This window comes from Adiantum capillus-veneris, chromosome 8 (assembly GCF_014529385.1).
Source record: "Adiantum capillus-veneris isolate H3 chromosome 8, ASM1452938v2, whole genome shotgun sequence".
In the NCBI taxonomy this organism is placed as follows: domain Eukaryota; kingdom Viridiplantae; phylum Streptophyta; class Polypodiopsida; order Polypodiales; family Pteridaceae; genus Adiantum; species Adiantum capillus-veneris.
Window position 1 is genome coordinate 3,752,488 of NC_140938.1, and position 17,814 is coordinate 3,770,301.

Genomic DNA, 17,814 nt, shown 5'->3' on the forward strand with positions numbered 1-17,814 from the left:
TTAAGCGAGCGATACTTACCAAGAAATGATAATGATGAGAAAGGAGAATTGTGTGTGTGTGTGTGTGTGTGTGTGTGTGTGTGTGTGGTGGTGGTGGGGGGGGGGGGGGGGGGGGGGGGGGGGGAGAAGATAATTAACATTAAACGCGTTTCGCTTATATAAAGCTCATCAGTAGTGCTAATTTCTTTACAAGGAGTGGGGGGTTATAAATAAGGGTTGTGGGTTACAAACCCAAGGTGGGTACGAAACGTGAGGATTAAGAGGAGGATAGAGAGTTTTGAGGTACCCAGCAATAAATATTGGCATCTTTTGGTACAGAGAAGTAACAACTGACATAATTTGGTATGATGTGCACCCTTTGGAAGGTAACAACAAGGAAAGAGAGGCTAGAAACAAGGATAAAGGCATAAAGTGCAACACTTGGGGGGAGAAACATCTAAGAGAGTCCCAAACATTTATGGGGGGAGGGGACTAGATATACCAAAATTATATTAATGGTTCAAACCTAAAGAGGGTTCCAACATGGGGGGGGTGAAGGGGGTTCGTTATAACAAATCGATCAAAGAGGGGTGCAAGAATTGTGGTTTAGCATTTTTTCGACATTGAGTGCATTAATCCAACAAATAAGAGGTTTCGGGAGGTGGGATAGTTCGGGTGTGGTGTTAAGTTGAAGCATGAGAGGTTTAATCAAGTTAGGAGAGATATTAAGGTTGCGTACAAAGGGTGAAAAGGGGATTTTGACCACTAAGGGGGAGTCTTTTGCTTTGGGTTTCTTGAATAGGAGAGAGTCTCTGTCATTGTAAGAGATAAGGGAGAAACATATTTGAAGGAGAGCTCGGGAGTAGCCCCTTTCTCTAAGTCTTTGGAAGAAATGGGTACGAATGCTAAGGAACCCCTCCAAAGAACTCTCTCTAATGATGTATCTTTTCAACTCTCCAAAGATGAACGCGACCTTTTGGTGTGTGGGATGCCAAGATTGCCAGGGAATGTAATTGTAGGAGTTGAGACTTTTTGAAAGTAGTGAGAATCGAGAATCCCTGAATGAGAAAAGGAGGGTCCTTTCAAGAAATGAATGTCAAGGATGGAAGCTTCTATTGTAGAAATGACCGGGGAAATTTTGATATGGTTTTGGAGTGGCGAACCCTACAACTTGAGGATTCTTTCAAGGTCGAGAAGGGAGCCCTGCCAAATGCCAAAGGCATCATCAATGAATGTTTTGTAATAGAGGAGAGAGGGATGTGAGGGAAGGTTGATATTGTCATCTAAGTGACAAAGAAAGAGGCAAGCATATACGACATCAAAATTGGAACCCATGGCAGTCCCCTTCATTTGGTGCCAACAATTCCCCTGGAAGGAGATGTAGTGGTGGTTTAGGACAATACAAGCCAAAGATAGGATGCGATTCGTTTTGGGTGAGGAGAAATGGTGTTGGATAGAGACAAAGAGGGCAAGCAAGACTTGTTGAATGGGAATGCTAGGGTATAATGATTCCACATCAAACGTGAATAGAAGGACATGGGAAGGAAGGACAAGAGACGAGATATCCTTGACGAGTGAAAAAGAGTCCTTAAGGTGCTGCTTCTTTGTGAGAAGAATGGGGAGAAGTTGGATGTGGAGGCATATAGAGGCATGCTCCAAGATATATCCTCTATACGAGCAAATGGGACGTCCTACTAGGGAAGGTTTGTGGATTTTAGGAAGCAGAAAAAAAGGGCAAGGCTTGGGTTCATAAGGAGGTCTAAGGATGAAATCTCGCTCTTTAGAGGAAAGAAGAGCGCAATTGATAAGAATGGAGGAGAGAAGAGAGGAGACAAAGGAGAGGGGAGCTGAAGCGACGGGGGTGTAGGTAGAGGAATCTAAGAGATGCTTAAAGGCTTCCTCTATATACCAAGTTTTGGATAAGATGACAGGTCCTAAATTTTTGTCGCCCCGGCTGGTTTGATGATAATGGAAGGGTCATTTTTTAAGGAAAGGAGGGCTTTCTTTAGAAAGGAGGGGGGTGAGAAGTGAGAAGAGAAAGAGGTTTTCCATAAGGTGTAAATTTGTGAAGAGAGAGAGATAAAGATATTTTTTAGATTAAGAGAGGGAGTGGGTGGGTACCAAGAGGTATTGGGGAGGGAGAATGGAGTTGAGGGTGAGGAAACCTCTTTAAAAAAGAGCTTGAGTTGGTAGTTTCTTTCCAAGTTAGAGAAAGAGTGCAAAAGAGAGGAGAGAGAAGGAGAGGAGGGAGGAGGAATATATTTAAGGCCTAAACCCAGAAGCTTCTTTTCATGATGAGAGAGAGTACGATTAGAGAGGTTGTGGCAAGCTAAGTTAGTGACTTTGTTTTCTAACTCATAAATCGTTTGATTTTCGAGAATAATCACCTTAAAAAGAGAAGGGTTAGTAAGAGGGAGACAATATTTGTATCTTCTTTTAGCAACACCATAAGGGGAAGGAGAAGGAGATGAGAGGGGTGTAGTGGGTAAGTAGGTTGGTGAAAAGGGAGGAGGGGTCCGAAGAAAAGGAAAAAGGGTGGGTTTTGAGAAGAGCAAATGGACCCATGAAGTAGAGTGTTCAACAACTACTTCCTCCTCCATTGTAGGTTTTTTAGGAAGGTTGGATGGAGGATGGGGAGAATTAGGGAGAAGAGGCAAAAGGGTGGGAGAAGGATGGCTGGAACTCGTAGGGGTATTAAGGGGATAATTGGGAGTTTTGAGCAAATGCGGAATGGGTGGGGGTAGAAGGCCTAAAGAGGAGGGGGGTTTTTTAAGCAAGGTGGTTGGGGGGGAAGGGGAGAGAGAGGAGGAAGTGTTATTAGGTTTTTTGAATGGTTGGCGGGGGTATTTCCCAAAGGGGGATTTATGTTTAGCAAGGGAAGACGAAGGTTGTGAGGGAGTGAAATTATTACAAGCAAAAGGTTTTTTTAGAGGAAGGGGGTTTACAAAAGTTCAAAGGTGTCTTTTGGGAGAGGAGTTTGCTCATTTGAGTGGTGACTTTATGTTGAACGAGCTCACTAACGGTGTCTTCTTTAGGTAAGCCTTTGCTTCGGCAAAGAGGGTCTCTTGGGTTCTTTTTCTTGTGTTGTGAGCCGCTGATTCAATAGAACTAGCCAAATGCGCTTGTAGGATGAAGTTTTGAATAATAGAGTCTAATTCTAGAAGAGAATAATGTTTCCACTCCACTAGTTGATTAGCCCAAGTTTCGGGTTGAACTCTAGGGAAGGATATGGGTGAGAGTTTTGTAACAAGATCCTCCAAGCGTTCTTCTACTACCTCGCGGAAGAAATCAAAAAACTTATGGATATTTTCTACCAAGAGGGTTTGGGCTTGTATATAAACGTCGGAACAATCAAGTTGGTATTGTATGTTTGGGCCCCTTTTGTTGTAGAAGGCCTTAGCCGCTGAAGAGGGCTGAACTAAATAGCAAGGTAGAAGGTTGAGCTACAGAGCATGGTAGAAAGCACTTGTTGCAGAGCAAGGTAGAAGACTGAGCTACATAGCATGGTAGAAAGCCTTTTTGCAGAGTAAAGTAGAAGGTTGGCCCCTTCTGTAGTTGACAGTTGTTGCTCCCGAAGAGGGCTTCTTGTGGTGAAACTTAGGAGTGCAACGCCCAGGTGTAAGCGAAGGAGTGCAGAGCAAAAAACAACATGGACCCGCAAAACTCTGAAATGGAGTGCTCTTAAAAAATGGCTAACTCTGAAATGGAGTGCTCTAACAATCCAAATTCTTTCAAACCTGGTCTGTGGGCTTGTGATGACATGTTAGAGCCATGGGTGACAAAAAAGTGTGAAGTTGGGCTCATTTTGAACAAAAAAATACTAATTGCTATTATTATCTCCCAGCACTTTTTGAACTTTTTTGCAAATTTGGCCATGTATAGTGGTAGACCATGATGTCATGAAGCTTTGAATATGGTTTTGGTAAAATTTGGAAATTCCCAAGTGCCCCTTGGATCAAATTTTGGAAATTTGAAGCCTTGGTGAGTTTTTTGATAAAGTGATCAAGTGAAAATGGATTTTGCAATTTTACTTGATATATGGGGTCAATACAACATGCACAAGTAAGATGTAAAATGGTGCATTTTTTGACAAAAAGATAATAAGCACAATCATTGTCTAAGATTGGATTTTTTTACCAAACTTGAAATTTAAAGTTACACGCATGCTAGTTAGGTCTAATGACTTGATGTACATGCTCCTACTTTGCTCTCTGATATCTGCAATGTTGTGTCAGACTTTTGATAATGACAACTTCACTCACTTTGGAGTGCATAGGCTTGTCCCATAGGTCTTATAGATCCACCCTGTCAAATTTAGACCAGCTTTGAGTCAATTTGTGGTCGTAGATCAAAAATGATGATGTGCGCACCTCTAAATCGTTTTCTAATTCCATAGGCATCACTTGATGTTTTGTCAAGCTCCCGACTAGGCAAATTGTCTGTATACTCCATTTAGTCTTTGGTGAAGTCAAAAACTGATTCTAACACTTTGTAAAATTTGAGATTATTATCTAGTGACCCCCCTACATGTCATCAATAGTCATATGAGATTCTATGAGTCCTCTATAAGTCTATGCTATAGCCCCATACAAATTTGGTTCACTTTAGTGCATCGAACTGGTCACTATGGTCATTTTTGCATCTTTCTACCACCCTGAGGATGCCCTGCTAACCTAGGGTTTTTTTGGACTGCCCATTTGATGATCGCATGATAAAAACAAGCTCATTATAACGTTAGGAACTTATCTCTCATGTATTGTGTGAGACTATGAACTATGGAATCTGCTAAAAGCTCATGAAGGCGCATAGAAAATGGTCTCCAAGAGCTCTCCTCAAAGGTGACAAGTGAAAATAAAGCCATTTTTGGCCTACATAGTATATACATACCTGGACTCCGTATACCAAATTCTCTCATACCAATTGGTTAGTCCCAATAAACTGCGAATCATACTTCAAAAATCTCATCGTTTAGACTCCGTTTGCTTAGTTTTTGGAAAGTTTGCAGAATGAAGCTTTGTGGGCTTAATTTAGGCTTTCCATCACTATCATCAAAATTAAATAAGATATACTTTTTTGCCATGTCTTTCTACTCACCATTTGTACCTTCCATTCCTCAATCTAAGCGTGTTTGCTATTTGATTTTTATTTTTTACCCTTTTATTAAGAAAATTAAAAAATTTTACAAATCCAGACTAGAAATAGGAATTCAAGTCAAAAATTAACAAAACACGGTTAAATACCACACTTGGCCATATTTTTGTGGATTTCTTCGTTCTGGGTGCTTTTTTGGCCAAGAAAACACACAAAATAAGTAAATTTTATAATTTTTTGACTCTTCATTTGATATTTACACTATAAACACACACCTGAGAGTAATTACTGTTAGAATTGGGGAGAAGAAGCGTGCTCTATCCTAAGCATCATTAGTAAGCCAAGCTATGGTGGATGAATCCTTAAGCTCACCATGATGCTAGGGTTAAGGTTAGAGGAATGGAAATTAGGGTTAGGCTATAGCTTATGACAAAATCATGCTCTATTCTAATCATCATTAGTGAGATAAGCTATGGTGGATGAATCCTTATGCTCACCATGATGCTAGGGTTCGGGTGTAAGAGCAATGGAAATTAGGGCTAGGCTATAGCTTAGGGCAAAAGCATAAAGGTAGAGTATAGATACAATGATGATAGCTCAAAGTGCGATGATTCGTTAGAAACTAGCCTCTAATATAGGCTTTGTAACATTTAATGGCCTAAAATCTTATGTGTAGCGGAAATTAGCATGAACATAGTGAGCATTTCATTAGAGTTGATTCCTAATGAGAATTACAAGAGTGCTTGGGTGGAGAGAGCAACAAAAAGCATAACACCTAGTTAGATAGCATCGACAATACTTTCAAAAGAGAGAGCAATTAAGCTATTGACAACAGTTGAGGACCGGATTTGCATGGAGCCGGTCCCCCCTCCAAAAGGCTTTGTATTATGGTTTCTCCCATCAAGAGAGACATTGTACAATACAATTCTTTGTGTTCCTTCAAGACTAGCTAGTGCAATGAAGATGGAAGCTTCATACACCAAGCTAAACACTTAATCAAACACAACTTGAATTATCCCCGTTCTCAGACCCAAGACCTCACACACCTTCGAAGATGGTGAGAGCTAGCAGGGTATGAGAGTAGATTGAGAGGAAAAAGAAGTATCTTACGAGAAAGAAGTACATCTCCTCACATAATCACTCATATTAGCATAGCTTAGCTTAGTAATTAGCTTGGTAGAGAAGATGAGCATGCATTGAAGCTTGGCTCTTGGTTGGGTTTGCATCCACATGCCAAGAGAGTGTTGATGTAGGCTTCTATCTCACAAGCTTGGAGTAGGTGATGAGCTCTCCATTAAAGCTTGGGAGGAGATAGAGTATTTTTCCTTTACACATGGTCAAGTGTGAGAGTGTGTGTGTCAATGCCAAGCAAAAATCAGCCCCCTCTCTCTCTTGGGCGAGCCCTAGCTGCTAAGTTAGTCTGGCTTTTGCCTCATTGGACCTCCCCAGGTCAAGCCAATAGGGATTAAGCAGCATAAGTGATAGCCTTCTGACATGTGTCCCCCTTTCCCCTTTTGTGAGAGCTTTAGATAATTAAATAATTAAACTAAACTCTCATTGGACCCCTTTGCCTCCTGGCCAATAGGAATCAGGCAAGCCATGGGGCTCCTGAATGCTCATTGGACCCCTTGGGAGACTGCCCAATAGTCTTCTAGGACACTTAATTCTTATTGGTTTCTTTTATTAAATGTTTTTAAATTAATTAAACTAGATTTACTCTAGCTTAATTCTCATTGGTCCACTTCAAGGGTCTTCCAATAGGAATTGGGCACACCTTGTGGGCATCTGGCCTAGGGAGCTGACATGTGTCCCTCCTTCCCTTTGTGTAAAGGGAGCCTGTGTGTGTGTGTGTGGCTTTCTCTCTCATCCCCTAGCTTTGGGGCTCGCCCCCTCCCATGTAGGGATGTAGAAAGACTTTTTGGGCACACACTAAGCATCCAATTTTCCCTAAGGTTGACCTTTGGACACAACCTTTGAATTTTGGAACCTTAGCATTTTGGAAGTCTTAATGGGCTGAACCTTAGGGTCTTTTTAGCCCGTTGTTTCATATGGCTCTTTTGCAGATGGCCCCCCCTTTGGATCCCTATTTTCCCTCCTTTGGATCCCTACTGTGGCCGGTCTGCTAACTTAACCAATATTCTAGCTTTTTCTCCCTTGGCACTTCCCCACATTAAATGATCAGTTTAATATGAGAAAATCATTTAGGAGAATTAGATATTGATTATTATGACAGGCTTATCTCTTTACAACCATTGGTTAAAGAAGTTGCACCCTCTTACTATTGGACCATGTCATCGTTTCATCCATCCTAGTAGATAAGGGATCTTTCCCATGTGGTGCCACAAGTGTAAGCTTAACCTAACAATCCCCCCCTTAAGCCAACACAAAAGTTTATTTTGGTCATGAGCTACTCCTAGGTTTATAGGATTCAACTACCCTAATTCAACATGTTGGTTCTCACTGGATTTAACACTCACAACTCTCAATTGGATACATCATGGCGATTCTCAGCAATGGATTCAACGACCATGGTTCAATGCCTCATAATTCATCATAGCGGTTCTCTATCGGATACATCACTATGGTTCACAAGTGAGACTTAAGATATGTTCCCTAATGACATTAGGGTAATACATCATTCATGTCGTAAAATTTAATTCATAAATGGAGTAGGGTCATCGTTCTTGGCCTGTTCACCACCGTCGTCTTGATCTTCATCTTCAAGTTGTGAGATTTGTATGTCCATATTGTGCTTTGGTTTCTTGATTTTGTTTCTCCGGTTTGTTGAGGGTGCTACCTTCATAGCTAATGGCGTATAGCACACATACACTTCAATTTTTATGTATGCGCTTGTGCTTAGGTGAAAACACACATACATGTCATGTTGGGCACTTGAGCTTGTGTGCCTAGTGTTCATATGGAGGAGCACCTTTTCACAAGAGGCTCAAAAAAATTTAAGCTCAAAATATCCTTTTGACATAGGGCTTTCCCAATGTATCCTTTGTTATTGTGAGCTAGACAAAAAAATATAGCACTGATGTTGAACCAAGTGGAGCCGTCGATTGTTGTGGGAAAGTCCCCCAAGTAATGGCTGCCAAGGAAAGACCGAGAAGAAGTCCTTAGTAGGAAGTTATTTGGGGTATTAGAGCTGAGTCACACTCTGTGCGAGTAGGGATAGTGGGAAGAGGGAGTTCTCCAAAAACAAAAAAGGAGAAATCTCATGCGTGAAAATAGAAACCCCGTTAGCATTTTGTTAATACCTCACTTTTTCAAAGACACACAAACCACATAGGCAAATGTACATTAGGATGGAGAAATGCTAATGCAAATATAGATTAATGATACACACAATAAAATTGCACACACAATGCTAAATGCGAGTTCCTCCTCACCTAATCACCAAAGGGCAGTGGAGCATGCTCATGTCCAATTGGTGATTTGGGATTGGGATTATTAAAAGAGTTAATGCAAATAGAGATTAATTGAGCAATAAGCCTAGGTACTAAACCGTTGGCTCGGATAATGCTCGTTAGAATTGGGGAGTGAAATCGTGCTCTAAGTGTCATTATTGAGCTAAGCTATGGTGGATGAAGCCTTAAGCTCACCTTGATGCTAGCGTTAGTATTAGAGTAATGAAAATTAAGGTTAAGCTATAGCTTAGGGCAAAAGCATAAAGGTAGAGTATAGACACAATGATGATAGTGCAAAGTGCAATGATTTATTACAAAATAGCCTCTAATATAGGCTTAGTGCTTTGCAAGCATTGGCCAAAGAGGTCTCACCCTCTTGCTATTGGACTATGTCATCATTTCATCCATCTTAATCGACAAGGAATCTTTCCCATGTGGTGCCACAAGTGTGGGCTTAACCTAACAATTATATCACATGTTCAGAATCTCCAATCTTTATATTTAGAGGACATATTAAGCAAGTATGGACACTTAAATGATTCTGCAAACATTATCTTGCTTTGATTGCTAAATCTCCATTTTTGAAGCTTTGGTACCCATTTATAGGATGACTTGACTGGTGTCTTAGCTTTTGACCGGATTTTGGGCTTCCATACCCATCTGGTTATATAAGTTCTTGGACTCTTTGCTTGTTCTCTCTTGTATACGATGGAATCTTTGGCTTGAACATGGTTTTTTTGTAGTTGTGGTTAAGTTCTTTAGGCACCCAAATCTATGTTTAGGATTTGATTGAAGTTGAGCTTTTGACATCCAATATTTCATGGTTTCTTGCATGTTGGTCCTATGAGGTTGCTAAATCCAAACGGTACTTTCGACTACCTACCTTTAAGAGAGAGTTCCAAGATCTTAGTGTCCCAATATTGAACCACCTTGTAAGTTCTCAACTAAGGAACTACCAATACCATGTCTTCGTGCATATCTTCATCTAGGATACAATTAAAGTTATGCGGGCACAAAAATCTATGTACCATTAGGTTGAGGTTAATCATACCTAAAGTTCGGAGTGAGTTCCTTGTGACAAATCTTTACTTTGGCTTGACAATACTCCAAGGGTTGTGTCACATGTGGTGGCTTTCTTGTAAGTGGAGTAGCTAACAACATTGATCTTAGCTCCTATATCTGCAAGGGCATTGACTTGTACTCCATCTTTCAATGTCATAGCAATCCTCATATCAAGGCCATCTAACCATTCATCATCTATTGCTACTTTATCTTCAGTCAGGACTTGAGTGAGCTATAGAGCATCTACATTGCACTATTAGCATTGGTTCGTGGGCCGATTGCATTGTTGCTTTTCCCTCCGATATCCTGATGCAAGCTTTTGTTTGAACTGCATCATTGACATGTTGGCACTTGACCATGCGTTCTTTTGTTGCATGGTTCTTTCACAACTCACAATTTAGTATCTTTTAGCCATAGTGATTTGCAAGTAGAAAATCTTATACTCTAGTGTCATTTTAGCCCATTAACATAAATCCTTCACCACAACTCACAATTTAGTATCTTTTTAGTCATAGTGATGCTTTTGCAACTAGCATATCCTATATTCTTGTGTCATATATTCTAGTGTCATTTTGTTTACTGTTACCAATTCTAGAAGCTCAATTGATAAGACCATTTTATTAAGAGATCCTAAAGCTCAATGAGAAATCAATTTGAACCAAAAACAAGATGAGGGAAAATATGTAGGAGACTTTGGGGTCCCCACCGCTATATGTAGGTAGATTTACTTTCATTAAAATATGAAATTTATGATTGCTTACTTCATTTAAGTGAACTATCCTGGCAAGTCTCAAGTCTGTTTTTTTTTTTCTCTCTTCATTTGCTCACCTAAGAATGTCATTCATTGCACAAAGTTCTAGAGTTGGTTGATACCCAGATTAACAATCTTAGTGGCCTTGGGGGACAACCATTACAAGATCTCTCCCTAGGAGTTTGCTCGCAAAACTTGGTGTTTCAATGCCCTATCTTCACTACTAATAGCAACCCATATATTCTATCTTCCGTTTAAACCCTATGGGAGGATCTTTTAGTGCATACTTGAAAGCATATGCGTGTTGTACTAAGTGTACATTCTAGGAGTATGTAGACTCTTTGAGAGCAAGATAGAGAGGCATCTTGAGCTCTTTCTTTACAATCACATATATTCTATTATGAACATATATTGATCCTTATATCTCTAGCTGGTTAGTATACATAGTGCAAGTAAGGCTTTACTAATTCAACAAAGGGTTGATAGATAGTGTCATTTGTGTGTTTACAAACTAGAAAAACAAATCGCATCCCATCAATCATTTATCAAACTAAGGGCTAAACAATATCTAAGACTCGTAAATAATGTCGAAGGATTGCCTTAACTGCTTAACCTATTTAGGGATGACCTCTTTCCCCTCCTTTGAAGCCCTTTGTAATGAATTTTTTCTCTCCCTTTAATTCAATTATGTTCTTGTGAAAAAGAAATTAGTTTTCAAGCTCGCCAAAAGAAAAGGGCATCTAGAGACGGGACACTTAAGGGGCTTGCTTTCATGCGAGAGAGAGAGAGAGAGAGAGAGAGAGAGAGAGATATAACACTTTAACTTTCAACATTTGGAGGGCACAAGAAGTTTTGGACAAATTCTCACAACATTGTCACTTACCTCAACATTATGAGCTTCTGTGAGGGAGGCACCGCATACCTAGCTAGGTACGATTGGGGGCAAGGGACCGCCAGCCATGTGGGGGGGGCCGACCGTCCCCTGCCCCCTATCGTATCTAGCTAGGTATGCGGTGCCTCTCAGGCAGAAGTTCATGATGTTATGCATTGTATGAAAAACACCGAGAAAGACTCGGTTTTCCTACATGAGAAAATTTCTCGATCTACTTGTGGGGGAGTCTTGTGTACAAGAGCTGAAACTCCCGCCGCTAGACATAAACGTCTCTCCCATTGTGCCCAAAGGGAGAGGAGAGCCAACAAGAAACTAAGTACTTATTTAAGTGGAAGATACCAATTACAACAGTCCAAGTTTAGCACAAAAACACACCAAAAAATAAAAGACATTTCAACTCAAAACTTGTGAGAAGCATCCACAAAACCAACCTTGTGAAATATTAGGCCTACTGCACAGCGAGCTCCTCTCTCTCTCTCTCTCTCTCTCTCTCTCTCTCTCTCTCTCGCCTCAACCAGGAGAGGGAAGAAGCCTGAGGACAACTGGGCTTTACAGCATAAAGAAAAAACCCTCAAAATGGGGCCTGGCCCCGGATGTTGCCAGGAGGATTGTAGCTACACATGATGAAGGTGGAGTTATCAGGGCACACAGAAGAGGCACACCCAAGAGAGGAAGTGTTCCGCCACACGATCTGCGTGTAGACCCCGCAAGGCTGCGAGGACGGCACACATGTATTGCTTCTGGCATTGTAGAACTTCCGAAGAGCCACCCATGACGACACAGCATCTTCCCCGCTCCATCTCTTGCCAGGGCTGCCCCAGAACTTGTTCTCGCCATAGGGCCCGTTCGATGGTTGCAAGAGGCGGCACGAATTCGCAGCACGCTGAGCATTGGCGTAGCGCTGCGCGTATGCCACGAGGGAGGCGTCCCACACCATCGCCGGCACGCCCACAAGAGATCGCGCCTCGTTATGGCCCGCCAAGTATGACTCATTGCCCTGCTGAGCGGAGGCCTCATGCGCAAGCAGGGCCAACAGCACTACAAATGAACATACAATGGATTCCACCCCCATCCTTCTTCTTCTGCTGTGAATTGCTGATGACCAACGAGCAACAAGGACACTTATTCTACGCAAAAATCTCTCCACTCGCCATCTTTCACCGTTTCATGGGAGCTTGAAATGAAGAGAGTCTCCACCCACCCACTTATCCGGACAGTGTAAGTCACATGCACATTTAAAACTCACCGCCCTCTGAATCTATACTTTTACAACTTTACACTCTAGGGTTCGGACTCCACAAGGCCTCTTAAGTCATGACTAATTCACACCTCAAGTGTCGTGGGGAGTGACAAGCCCAACTAATTGACACCTCAAGTGTCAGATGGGATCTATGGTCATGACTCCCAAATATGTCACATCACAATCGGATGTCCACCAACTTATCCCAGATCAAACTTCTAGCAAGATCACTGTCATCCTCAAAGTCAGGCCAATGTAATCTCAAAGAGTCGAGACTGCCTCCATCTATGGGGGTTGGGTGTGTGTGTTGTAATTTCAAAGTTGTAGGTAATTCTCAAAAAAAAAAATCATTGTCATCCTCAAAGCCAGATAAATGTAATCTCAAAGCAAAGCAATCTTCAAGGGAACTTCATTTCCAATGAGAACTTGTGTGTTCTAAAATGAACTCCAAGTGAACCATATGTGATGTACATGTGACGGCCTCCTCTATTTTCTACATTGAAGAATACGGACATCTATTCAAAGACGTGTCTGGTAGCTTAATGGTGAAGCATCAGCCTCAAAGTTAGAGACTGGGATCAAGCACCATGATAAGAAGCCCACATCAATCATAGTTTGTTTAACTTTAGTAAATGATCAATGGGCCATGGTGTCCAATGAATGTGGGTCGCTGATACTTCCTAAACATGGGGGGGCATAGTTTGAGGCATTCATGTGGCACAAAAGTAAGGTACGGTAAACTAGTACATGTGAGGCCTATGCGGAAGTCTTGGTTGATTGAGATGCCTGGATGATAGATATCACGGATGCTTGTGTGGCATGATGTTGAGGGGGAGGGCGTTGCTCTCATTGAAAGGGAGAGGCAAAGGTGAGGGCAAGGTCTTTAGAGGGTTTTCAACACGATAACTTGAAGGGGTACATGCAGCAATGATGGGGTCGAGAAGGGGAGCGGATCCCTCTCTTCACATCAAGATGGTCTAATGCAAGGTGAGCTAGAGGCATACATTGATGCAAGAAAACCATTGACTCTCTTTTTTTTCCCCCTTTTTTTTGTTGGGGAGGGGGATTCACTCACAAATACATAAAATAGCACATGACTTCAAGAAAAGTATTTATTAAGCCCCATTCTTCACATACATAAGGGTACCAATCAAAGGGGACATACACATACTGAACTAGAAAAGGGTTGTTGTATTCATGAAAATTTTCAAGATATGGGGTTTGTATATTAGGCCCCAAGTGCAAGTGATGCGGCAGTTTTAGATACAATAAACCCCATGAGCATCAACTCCAAAGATATGTAGAGTAGCCCATGACTAGGAGAAAGCCAGATTCGCGAGATGGAGATAAAGAGCAATTCCATGCCAACAAGCAAGATACCAAAAGCATAAACCTCAACATCCCTAAATTTGCAGCCAAGAAAAAGGCTAACAGGTGATTTTGAAGTACAAGAGGGGGAAGCATGCGAGCGTGGATGTGAAGGTGTCTGCAAAGACTAGCAAAATGCTAACCAACTTCCTTGGCTACAAAAAGAAAGGGACATCAAGCACATTGTGGGTGATAATTATTTTTAAAAAAAGGTGGAGCAGACAACTACTGACTAGAAGATGACATGGGGACCCCATGGGGATTTGGGCAAAAAAGTATATCGTCCATGATATTTCCATATGTAGAAGTCCTTCGTCTAATAGAGGCTTCCATGACAATGTCCACAAGTGCCTTCGTCAAGTCCACTTTGAGCTTATTAGATGGATTTTAGAGAGAGTAATTCATTTCAAATTGTGTAAAACTCAAAGCTCTATGTGGATGGCTATTGTTTGTAAATTCTACTAATGGAAGATATGAACCCCAATCATTCTACCTATCGAAAACATAGTCTCAAAGCATGTCTTGTATAATCAAATTCACCCTTTCTGTTTGACCATCAAACTCTAGGTGATCACCACTAATCATATTAAGAGTAACACTTAACTTGGGAGACACAACGCCAAAAATGTTTGGTAAACCTTTTATCTCTATCTGACAAATCTTATGAAGCTTCCACAATCTTAGTTGTGATGGTGAAATTAGCCATCTTGCTCAAATGATCAACCACTACCAAAATAACATCCTTTGCTCTTTGAGTTCTTCATAGGGCTACAATAGAATTCATGGATACACTTTGCAAATTTGACTATTAACTTGACACTTGAAAATTTTTGAGATATACATGTGGACCTCTCACTTGAGTTTAGGCCACCACCAAAATGTCCACTTGAATAACTGTAAAGTCTTATATATGATAGGATGGCCTTCACAAGGACTATCGCGACAAATTGAAAAACTTTTGCTTTTAGTTCCACGAGGAACATAAATCTTTCCTATAAACAAACTTGGAGGCAGTCTACTTGATGAGTCAAATGGTGATGCACCATCAAGATCAACAAATTGTGGATTGACCGTGGACCTTGTTGATAAGTAAGAGTCCTCTTACTAGGATTACTTTATTTCCTAAATCAAAGAGCTTTCTAAAATTGTGAAACTCATATTGTTCAATATCCTTCATAACGAGTCTGGCTACAACACTATCTTTCTTACAAAGAATTTTCGTGTGAAATTGTGAACATTAGATTGGCCCATCTAGTTTGACGACTCCTAAAATTTGGTGGGGTGAAAAAATACTTTAGAATATGGTGATGAGTATACACCTTAAATTCTATACCGTGAAGGTAATGACACAATAGAGCATGAACTATATCATAAAAATTTAGGGGGGAATTACTTAGCATCTTAGACAAAATTATTCACCAATGAGCTCACAAAAAGAGACATTTTGTTCAAAATTGATGAACGATTTCATCTGAAGAATCCTCAATACCATCTAAAATTATAGTTCTATTATCTTCTACTGAGAAGAAGCAATCTTCTTATGAAAAATTGGGAAAAAAATGTTTCTAGAGATGTTTTTGAGGTTAATTAGGGGTATTTTGGGAATTTTGGCAAAATAGAAGAGCATTTTGGGATGTTTTGGCCAAATATGAGGGGTACATTTGGAAATTTGTGAAATTCGAGAGGTATTTTGGTAATTTCCACAAATTACATGGGTATTTTGGTAATTTTCCCTAAATTTAGCTCATGTACTAGCCATTTTTGTTGTGCTCTGTAAGTTTCTAACTTTCAAAAGCAATTGGTTGTCCCTCATGACTAACAACTTCCTGTACTTCAATGCTACTAGCATTGGTATGCAAAGCAAAAGGCTTCTCAGGATGTATAATCCTATGGGCAAAAGCAATTATTTGCTTCCACCATTTTAAAATTTCTTCTTGTAGAGTAGTCCACTCACACTCACATTATCTTGCACTAGATCATTCATTGAGGCTACTATCAAGGAAACAAATTGAATCAACTTCTGGTAGAAGCCCAAATGACCCAAAAAATATCTCGATGCAATGATATTCTGTGGTGCTGGCACACAAAAATAACTTCTACTTTCTTGGGATTCATCTTGATTGCTTCTACAGAAACAATATGACCCAAGTACTCCAAGTTGGTCATACACAAGAAAGTTTTATCCATGTTAGGATACAAAGCGGTCTCTCTCAAAGCTTGAAAAATAGTAAAGAAATGGGAAATTATTTTTATAAACTAGCACATCATCAATAAAACCAATAGCAATTGTATTTTTGTTGGTTATAGTGATGAAAGCAAAGGTTACATGTTGTATCATTCGCAAACAAAGCATATCTTGGTCTCACAAGATGTTGTGTTTGTGGAAGATTCTATCCAACCCTTGTTGTCATGTACTAGAGACAGTAATGTTAGTTCACAGGACATTTATGACACTTTGTTGCCTCTTTTCAGTGGTGGAAGTTCAAATGTAAATTCCAATGAGGCAAATGTACAGTCAATGGGGTTTCTAAAAATGTTACAGATCAGCCTATATTGATGCAGATGTACATGATGTACTTGATGAGGAAAGGGATGAGAATGAGCAGGCTAGAGGTATGCCTAAATGGTTGGTGCATACTTTGCGTGACAGTAAATTGGATGCACCTTTGTCTAGTTGTTCTCTTTCAGGTTCTCGCCATGCATCGTATGCATCAGATTGTTATGATTTAGTTGTGTCTAACTTACATGATGTTGAGGAACCTCTATCTTGAATTAAAAAAAAGAATGGCTGCCATGCAATCATAATATAATGCACTATAGAAAATGACACATGGATTTTATGTGATTTGCCTCCTTGTAAAAAGGCCATTGGTACAAAGTGGGTTTACAAGTTGAAACGCAAGCCGGATGGTGAGATTGATCCCCATAAGGCTCGACCTGTTGCAAAACGTTATCCACCGCAAAAAGGCATAGATTATGAAGAGACTTTTTCTACCACTTGTCGTATGACTACTGTGCGTTTTCTATGTGCAATGGCATCTCATTTTGGTTGGGATGTACATCAATCAGACATTGTTACTGCTTTCTTGAATGGTGACATATTTGAGGAAGTTTATGTAACACAGCCTCGTGGTTTTATCAAGAAACGACAAGAGGATAAAGTGTGCAGATGTAAGAAATCCTTGTATGGGTTGAAGCAATCTCCTCGTGCTTGGTATGAGAAAGCTGACACTCATTTGGTCAAACGAGGCTTTCATAACAGTCCAACAAAAAGCACATTGTATGTAAAGTGTGAGGGAGATGTACTTCTCATTGTGGTTCTTTATGTGGATGATTTGTTGATCACTGGACCAAATGAGAGACATATTGCTGAATTTAAGGTTGATTTGAATGTTACTTTCAAGATGAAAGATTTGGGACATCATTACTTGGGTATACAGCTTAAGCAGTGTGATGGTGGTATTGCCTTGTGTCAGAAAAGTTACATAGAGACATTGCTATGTAAGTTTGAACTTGAGGATTGCAAACCTATTGCCACTCCCATGGAAACATGTTTGAAATTAAGTCTTCATGGTATTGGTGATCCTGTAGATGTCACTCTTTACCAAACTGTTGTTGGTTGCCTCATTTATGTATGCAACACGAGGCCGGATATTGAGTTTTTAGTCTCATAGGTCAGCAAATTTATACATAGCCCAGGGTCTGAGCATTGACAGGCTGTCAATAGGAATTTTCCGCTACTTGAGTGGCACTTTACATCTTGGCTTGTTTTATCCCAAGCGGGGATCATTGCCGCTAGACTTACATGCGTTTTCGGACCCAAATTGGGCTGGTTGTTTTGACACGCGAGTGTCCACAAGTAGTTTTTGTTTCATGCTTGGCAGCTTATATATATCATGGTTAAGAAATGAGCAACCTATTATGGCCACTTCTAGTTGTGAGACTAAGTACATGGCAGTCTTCACAGCTACGTTTGAGTGTGTATGGCCCAGACGCCGTATGGCTTATTTGGGTGTTGGAC

General features: G+C 40.6%; 1 pseudogene; it reads right to left on the reverse strand.

Annotated features, from left to right (window-relative positions):
- Nucleotides 1–11,704: 11,704 nt before the first annotated feature.
- LOC147451592 (pathogenesis-related protein PRB1-2 pseudogene) lies at nt 11,705–12,359 on the reverse strand (annotated as a pseudogene).
- Nucleotides 12,360–17,814: the final 5,455 nt, after the last annotated feature.